Source organism: Bos javanicus, chromosome 4 (genome assembly GCF_032452875.1).
Source record: "Bos javanicus breed banteng chromosome 4, ARS-OSU_banteng_1.0, whole genome shotgun sequence".
Taxonomy (NCBI): domain Eukaryota; kingdom Metazoa; phylum Chordata; class Mammalia; order Artiodactyla; family Bovidae; genus Bos; species Bos javanicus.
This window is the reverse complement of record NC_083871.1, coordinates 104,458,543-104,466,292: the sequence shown is the minus strand read 5'-3', so window position 1 is coordinate 104,466,292 and position 7,750 is coordinate 104,458,543.

Sequence of the window (7,750 nt, the reverse complement as noted above, 5' to 3'; positions counted from 1 at the left end):
GACACAACTAAACAGCAATAACTGATCACCTAGCAAGAAGATTTTTCAACAAATGGCATTTTTGTGGGGAGTGGGGTGGGTCTCAGGCTCAAAGGATTATTGTCCCTGAAATCCCAGGACTGAGAATTTTGAAGGGGAGATACAGGTTGTGGTTAGAGAATGGGCTATAAGAGCAGTGGCTGGAGGCACAGCAATTACGGGGGCTGAAAAGGCGTGGGTATAAACAGTAGAGAAGGAGAACTTCCCAGGTTCTCCGTTGGCTAAGACTCCAAGCTCCCAGTGCAAGGTCCTGAGTTCCATCCCTGGTCAGAGAATGAAATCCCTAATGCCGCAACTAAGAGTTCACACGCCACAGCTAAAGACCCCACATGCCGCAAATAAGATCCCACGTAGCCAAATAAAATAAATAAATATTAAAACAAACATACAAAAGATACCTGGGATTTTTTTTCAGTAGGAGCTATATATATATATTAATATTATTGAAGAGTAGTTGATTTACAGTGTTGTTAGTTTCAGGTGTACAGCAAAGTGACTCAGTTATACATACATGTATCTATTTTTTCTTCAGACTCTTTTCCCTTATAGGTTATTACAAAGTATTCAGTATAGTTCCCTGTGTTATATAGAAGGTCTTTGTCAGTTATCTACTTTATATATAGTAGGGTTTTTTTTTTTTTTTTTAAGGTAGGAGATAACCCCTGAGGGTGAATGCGTGGAAAACTGGACTCAGCATGGTCCCTGTGGATTTTAAAGAGACCTGGCCTTCTGGTCTGGCCTGGGGAAGAGAAACTGCAGGGAAGTCCAGAGTCCCTGATGAATGGTCAGGCCCTGTTTCCCTCAGTAACAGGGTTAATCTGTCTTCTGGGACAGCCTGTATGGAGAAAACTGCCTGGGACTCGGAACCATCCAGTTAAAAGGGTAGGAACCCACTGTGAATGTTAACAGCTGCAGGACTCAGAGGTTCATTTCTCCCACTGCTAGACTGTGATCTGTCCACCAGCGCCAGGCTCCAGGGTGGGGGGCTCCCCACTGCCTGCAGGACCATGTCCGACCCCTCCGTGTCCTCCCCACCTCCCCACAAGCTGGCTGCAGCCTCCAAAAGTGAATGCGGAACTCCTCGCAGCTTCCTCCTCCACCAGCTCATCCCTGAGCTCCACGCCTGTGTCTGCCATGTGACTCAGCTCACTCAAAACTCAGCCCAGGCAGCATCTGCCACTGCTAACCCTGCTCTCAGCAGTCTGGTATCAAGGCTGCCCCTCTGATTCATGAAGCATCTTGCAGATGCCTCTAGGGCTGCACATTCCCAGTAAAACGTCCTGCTTTGGGGTCAGTTCTAAACTCCTAGAAATCAGGTGCTGTTTCTTTTAGCCTTTGTTTCTCCCATTCATTCACTCATTCATTCACTCATTAGATACATATTCATGAATGGCAATGATGTGCCTCACACCGCTCTAGTTTGAGTGAATGCATGCTCTGGGATTGCATCTTGTTGACTCTCATTCATTCATTCATTCTACACATACTGAGTGATAGATACTAGAGGTACAACAGTGAACAAATATAAATACAGTCACGCTCTCAAGAGATTTTGAGGGTAAGACCGACATTCAAATAATTACATACAAACACACCTACTGTTGCCATCATAATGGGTGTTATGAAGGACAGGGAATTGGAGGGTGAAAGTGGATCAGAGGGGCTGGACTTGGTCAGGAGCTTACAGAACATTTCCCCAAGAAAGTGATACTTGAGCTGAGGTGGGGGAGAGAAGGGACTAACATTCCAGAAACAGGGAACAGCATGTGCAAAGCCTCATGTCATACATTGGTTAGAAATGGAATATCTGACTGCCAGTGGCTTAAACCATTTTATTTTTTCCCACAACAGGAAATATGGAGTTGGTGTCTGCTGGCACTGGTCCAGCTGCTGCAGTCTGTCTTTTAGGCTTTTCTGCTCTCTGTTTCACCATCTTCTGTATGTTACTTCTTGTGCTCCAACTGGGTCTCTTGTGGGTCTAGCTCTAAACACCAGGATGGTTTTCAAAGTCAGGAGGCAGAGAGGACCAAACAGAAGGCTGTCACTTCTCCAGAAAACCCAGGACATCTTTGCAACAGGGCTGCTCACATCCTTCCCCTCACAGCTCATTGGCCAGAGCTGGTCATATGACTGGGCTTCCCAGGTGGCTCAGTGGTAAAGAATCTGCCTGCCAATGCAGGAAATGCAGGAGATGTGGGTTTGATCCCTGGGTCAGGAAAATCCACCCTGGAGGAGGAAATGATAACCCACTCCAGTGTTCTTACCTGGGAAATCCCATGGACAGAGGAACTGGTGGGCTACAGTCCATGGAGTCACAGAGTCAGACACGACTGAGCAACTACGCACCCATGAACAATCATATGGCCATCACTTACTGCAAGGGATGCTGGGAAAGTTAGTATTGCACTTCAGTGGTGGGAATGAGCAGGAGAGAGAAGGTTGGGATTGGCTTGGTACAGCTTTTGTACATGGTACATGGTGGGAGGGAGCAAGGCAAGTTCTGGAAACTGACAAAAGGGAGTTTGTAGAGACGGTGGAGCTGGAGGGGTATGTAGGGGCCTGCGTTAGTTTGCTAGGGCGGCCATAACAAAGTACCGCAGACTAGGCAACTTAAACAATGTAAATTTATCATCTCACTGTTGTTGTTACTTAGTTGCTAAGTCATGTCGACTCTGCAACCCCATGGACCGCGGCATGCCAGGCTTCCCCGTCCTTCACTGTCTCCTGGAGCTTGCTCAAACTCATGTCCATTGAGTCGGTGATGATATCCAGCCATCTCATCCTCTGTCGTCCCTTTCTCCTGCCTCTATCTTTCCCAGTGTTAGGGGAAGCACACTGACAGAAACCACGCACCCTGGCCAGGCACCACAGTAACCATTTGCATGAGTTGTTTTATGATGGGAGGTCCTGGTAAGGAACTCTGAACTAATAAGCCACCGCCAACCGAAAGAATTCAGGAAATATCAAAAGGAGACACCACATGTCCAACTACCTCCCAGAATCCTTGCTGGCATCCATCCTGACTGAACAAGATGTGCACCACCAGGAAGGACTCTGAATCAGAATGATTAACTAAAGACAACTGGAAACTAATCCCATCACCAGAAAACCCAAGACTCAGCCACATGGCAGACCGGTTCTCCTGGGTTCCCTTACCCTAATGCTCTCTGCCCAGGAGCCCTTACTAATAAAATGTCTTGCTTTGGCAGCACAGGTGTCTCCTTGGACAATCCATTTCCGAGTGTTAGACAAACACCCACTTTCAGGCCCTGGAAGGGGTCCCCTTTCTTGCAATACCAGCATCAGGGTCTTTTCCAATAGGTCAGCTCTTCGCATCAGGTGGCCAAAGTATTGGAGCTTCAGCTTCAGCATCAATCCTTCCAATGAACACCCATGTCTGATCTCCTTTAGAGTGGACTGGTTGGATCTTCTTGCCGTCCAGTCTCACAGTTTGGGAGGCTGCCAGTCCCAGGGTTGCTTTCTTCTGAGGCCTCTCTTCCTGACTTGCAGATGGACCCTGTCTTTTCCTCGTCTTTCCTTTTTGTGTCTGGGTCCTAAGTGCCTCTTCTTCAAAGGACACCAGTCATATTAGATGAGCCGCTGCTCCACAACGAGAGAGGCCACCACAATGAGAAGCCTGAGCACCGCAAGTGGAGGGCAGCCCCGCACCCTCACCTCAACAGGAGAAAGCCCACGTGCAGCAACGAAGACCTAGAGCAGCCAAAAAGAAATGAAAACAAACAGGCCAGGATTTAGGCTTGGGGGCGGGGAGTAAGGGGTGGGGTGATGGAGGCTGTGGGAAGAGAGGAGGAGGAAGTTATCTGTAGCCCTGGGCCTTGCTGGTGGTCCTGTGACGGAACCAGTGTCCAGGAGGCTGGCTGGTGCTGTGAGAGGGGCTGTAGACACTGAGCTGAGGTGGGGTATATGAGCTAAAGGCTCCCCTGCAGGCTAAGGGGAGCTTCTCCGCTCCAGGGGTGAGTCCTGGGAGCTCAGATTCCAGTCCTGGGAAATGTTAGTCACTCAGTCGTGTGCGCCTCTATGTGATCCCGTGGACTGCTGCCCACCAGGCTCCTCTGTCTTTGGAATTCTCCAGGCCAGAATACTGGGGTGGATTGCTATTTCCTTGTCCAGCAGTCCTCGGAGGACATAGAAATGCAAGTATTCTCTGCTCAGCCCTCTAATCACTGAGCGCTGGTTTTATCTGTCAATCATATGTGTACTTATGTGTTTTAACAATAGGTGCGAGATACCATGAGATATACTTTAGAAAATGTGGGGATCCTTTCTGGATGTAAAGGTGACTTTAAGCTGAAGACATCTGAAACTCAACAGATGCAGAAAAAAACCTTTCCCCAGCTTTCCTTATCTGACTAAAAGCAGCAATTTCTAGGCAATGAGGATACCATAAATCCACTTAATGACCCTTAAGAAGACAGAAATACTGTGCATCCCCATGTAGACAAGCATTACCACAATCTTCTTATCTCTCACCTGTTCTCCTAAAAACCCACTGGGCTTCCCTCAAGAAATCTATTGGGCTTTTCCCATAAAAGCCTTCTCTCGCCCTCCCTACTAAGTTAGGTATATAAACTTTTAACCATTTAAGGCACCAACTACTCTTATGCATATGAAACAAACTCTTTTTTCCTGTTAACCAGTCTTTTATCAGTTTAATTAGCATGTTCTACTTAATGAACCTAAGAGAGTAGAGAAAGTTTCTTTCCCTGCAGAATAACCACCAAATTCAGAATGCATTGGTCTAATCCTTCAGATAAAAGCTCCCTGATTAGTGTGAAGCCAAAAGTATAAACAGACAGAAAGCTAGACAGATGCTCTATACCTGTGATTAAGGGGTCTGTGTTGTCTCTACCCCCTACTCACAACATCCTTGTCTCCTCCCCCTTCAAGTAGCCACCCTAGGGTGACCCCTGCTTTGGCTCAGTTTCACTGGGTTTGATAACTTCCGCCTGGCTGGTAGATTCTCATCCAAAGGATGAGAGGTGGATGAAAGGATGTCAGGAGGAATCTGCTCCTGAGGACTCTGTCCCTCTCTCCCCATTGCTCCCTACCCAGCTGCCCTGTCTCTGCCACATTCAGAGTGACTCAATGGGCTCCAGCCACCCTGGGATCGGCCATTCCTAGACTACACTATGCATGTTACCATCTGAGGGCTGCTACACTCGCCCTTTCTGTCTTGTACCCTCTTCCTTTAGATTTTAAATTGGCTTGTTCTTTTGAATTCACTAGGTCTCTGTTCAAATATCAGTCTTAGAAAACACTTCCCTGATAAACTCATCTAAATGAATGAATAAGTGAATGCATTCACCAATGCCCATTTAGGCTGTACCTGGAAGAGGCTTTTTCTCAAAAAGATCAGTCAGTCAGTTCAGTCGCTCAGTAGGGTCCAACTCTTTGCTACCCAATGGACTGCATCACACCAGGCTTGGCTTCCCTGTCCATCACCAACTCCCAGAGCTTACTCTAACTCATGTTCATGGAGGTGGTGATGCCATCCAACCATCTCATCCTCTGTCATCCCCTTTTCCTCCAGCCTTCAAACTTTCCCAGCATCAGAGTCTTTCCCAGTGAGTCAGTTCTTCGCATGAGGTACCCAAAGTATCAGAGCTTCAGTTTCAGTAACAGTCCTTTCAATGAACATCCAGGACTGGTCTCCTTTAGGATGGACTGGTTGGATCTCCTTGCAGTCCAAGGGACTCTCAAGAGTCTTCTCCAACACCACAGTTCAAAAGAATCAATTTTTCGGCACTCAGTTTTCTTCACAGTCCAACTCTCACATCCATACACGACTACTGGAAAAACCGTAGCTTTGACTAGATGGACCTTTGTTGGCAAAGTAATGTCTCTGCTTTTGAATATGTTGTCTAGGTTGGTCATAGCTTTTCTTCCAAGGAGCAAGCGTCTTTTCATTTCATGACTGCAGTCACCATCTGCAGTGATTTTGGAACCCCAAAAACAAAGTCTCTCATTATTTCCATTGTTTCCCCATCTATTTGCCAAGAAGTGATGGGACCAGGTGCCATGATCTTAGTTTTCTGAATGATGAGTTTCAATTCAACTCTTTCACTCTCCTCTTTCACTTTCATCAAGAGGTTCTTTGGTTCTTTGCTTTCTGCCATAAGGGTGGTGTCATCTGCATATCTGAGGTTATTGATATTTCTCCCAGCAATTTTTATTCCAGCTTGTGCTTCATCCAGCCCAGAATTTCACATAATGTACTCTGCATAGAAGTTAAATAAGCAGGGTGACACTATACAGCCTTGACGTACTCTTTTCCCAATTTGGAACCAGTCTGTAGTTTTGTTGCAGGAAGGGGACACCCTCCAGGGCCCGAAACTGGGCTCTTGTCTAACACTTGGAAATGAATTGTCTGAAGAGACACATGTGTTGACAAAGCAAGAGATTTTATTGGGCAAGGGCACCCGGGTGGAGAGCAATAGGGTAAGGAAACCCAAGAGAACTGCTCTGCCGCATGGCTCGCAGTCTCCAGTTTTATGGTGATGGGATTAGTTTCTGGGTGGTCTTTGGCCAATCATTCTAATTCAGAGTCTTTCCTGGTGGCGCACGCATCACTCAGCCAAGATGGATGCTAGCGAGAGGGTTTCTGGGAAGTGGACAGACACGCAGTGTCTCCTTTCGACCTTTCCCGAACTCTTTCAGTTGGTGGTGGCTTATTACTTCCATATTCCTTATCAGGATCTCCTGTCATAAAACAACTCATGTAAATGGTTACTAGGGTGCCTGGCCAGGGTGGGAGGTTTCAATCAGTGTGCTTCCCCTAACAATTTCATGTCTAGTTCTAACTATTGCTTCTTGACTTGCATACAGATTTCTCAGGAGGCAGGTGAGGTGGTCTGGTATTCCCCCAAAATTTCCAGTTTGTTGTGATCCACATAGTCAAAGGCTTTGGCATAGTCAATAAAGCAGAAGCAAATTTTTTTCTGGAACTCTCTTGCTTTTTCTATGATCCAGTGGATGTTGGCAATTTGATCTCTGGTTCCTCTTCCTTTTCTAAATCCAGCTTGGGATTTAAGGAATTTGGTTTAGGTCATGCCTGAATGGTCTAGTGATTTTCCCTACTTTTTTCAATTTAAGTCTGAATTTGGCAGTAAGGAATTCATGATCTGAGCCACAGTCAGCTCCTGGTTTTATTTTTGCTGATTGTATAGAGCTTCTCCATCTTGGGCTGAAAAGAATATAATCAATCTGATTTTGGTATTGACCATCTGGTGATACCCATGTGTAGAGTATTCTCAACATGTGGACAGGTCTACATGTGCACACATCATGGTGGAGAGCTCTGACGAAACGTGGTCCACTGGAGAAGAGAATGGTAAACCACTTCAGTATTCTTGCCTTGAGAACCCCATGAACAGTATGAAAAGGCAAAATATAGGACACTCAAAGATGAACTCCACAGGTTGGTAGGTGCCCAGTATGCTCTTGGAGCTCAGTGGAGAAACAGCTCCAGAAAGAATGAAGAGTTGGAGCCAAAGCAAAAACAACACCCAGTTGTGGATGTGACTGGTGATGGAAGTAAATTCCAAGGCTGAAAAGGAACCTGGAATATTGCATAGGAACCTGTATGTTAGGTCCATGTATCAAGGCAAATTGGAAATGGTCAAACAGGAGATGGCAAGAGTGAACATGGACATTTTAGGAATCAGTGAACTAAAATGGACTGGAATTGGGT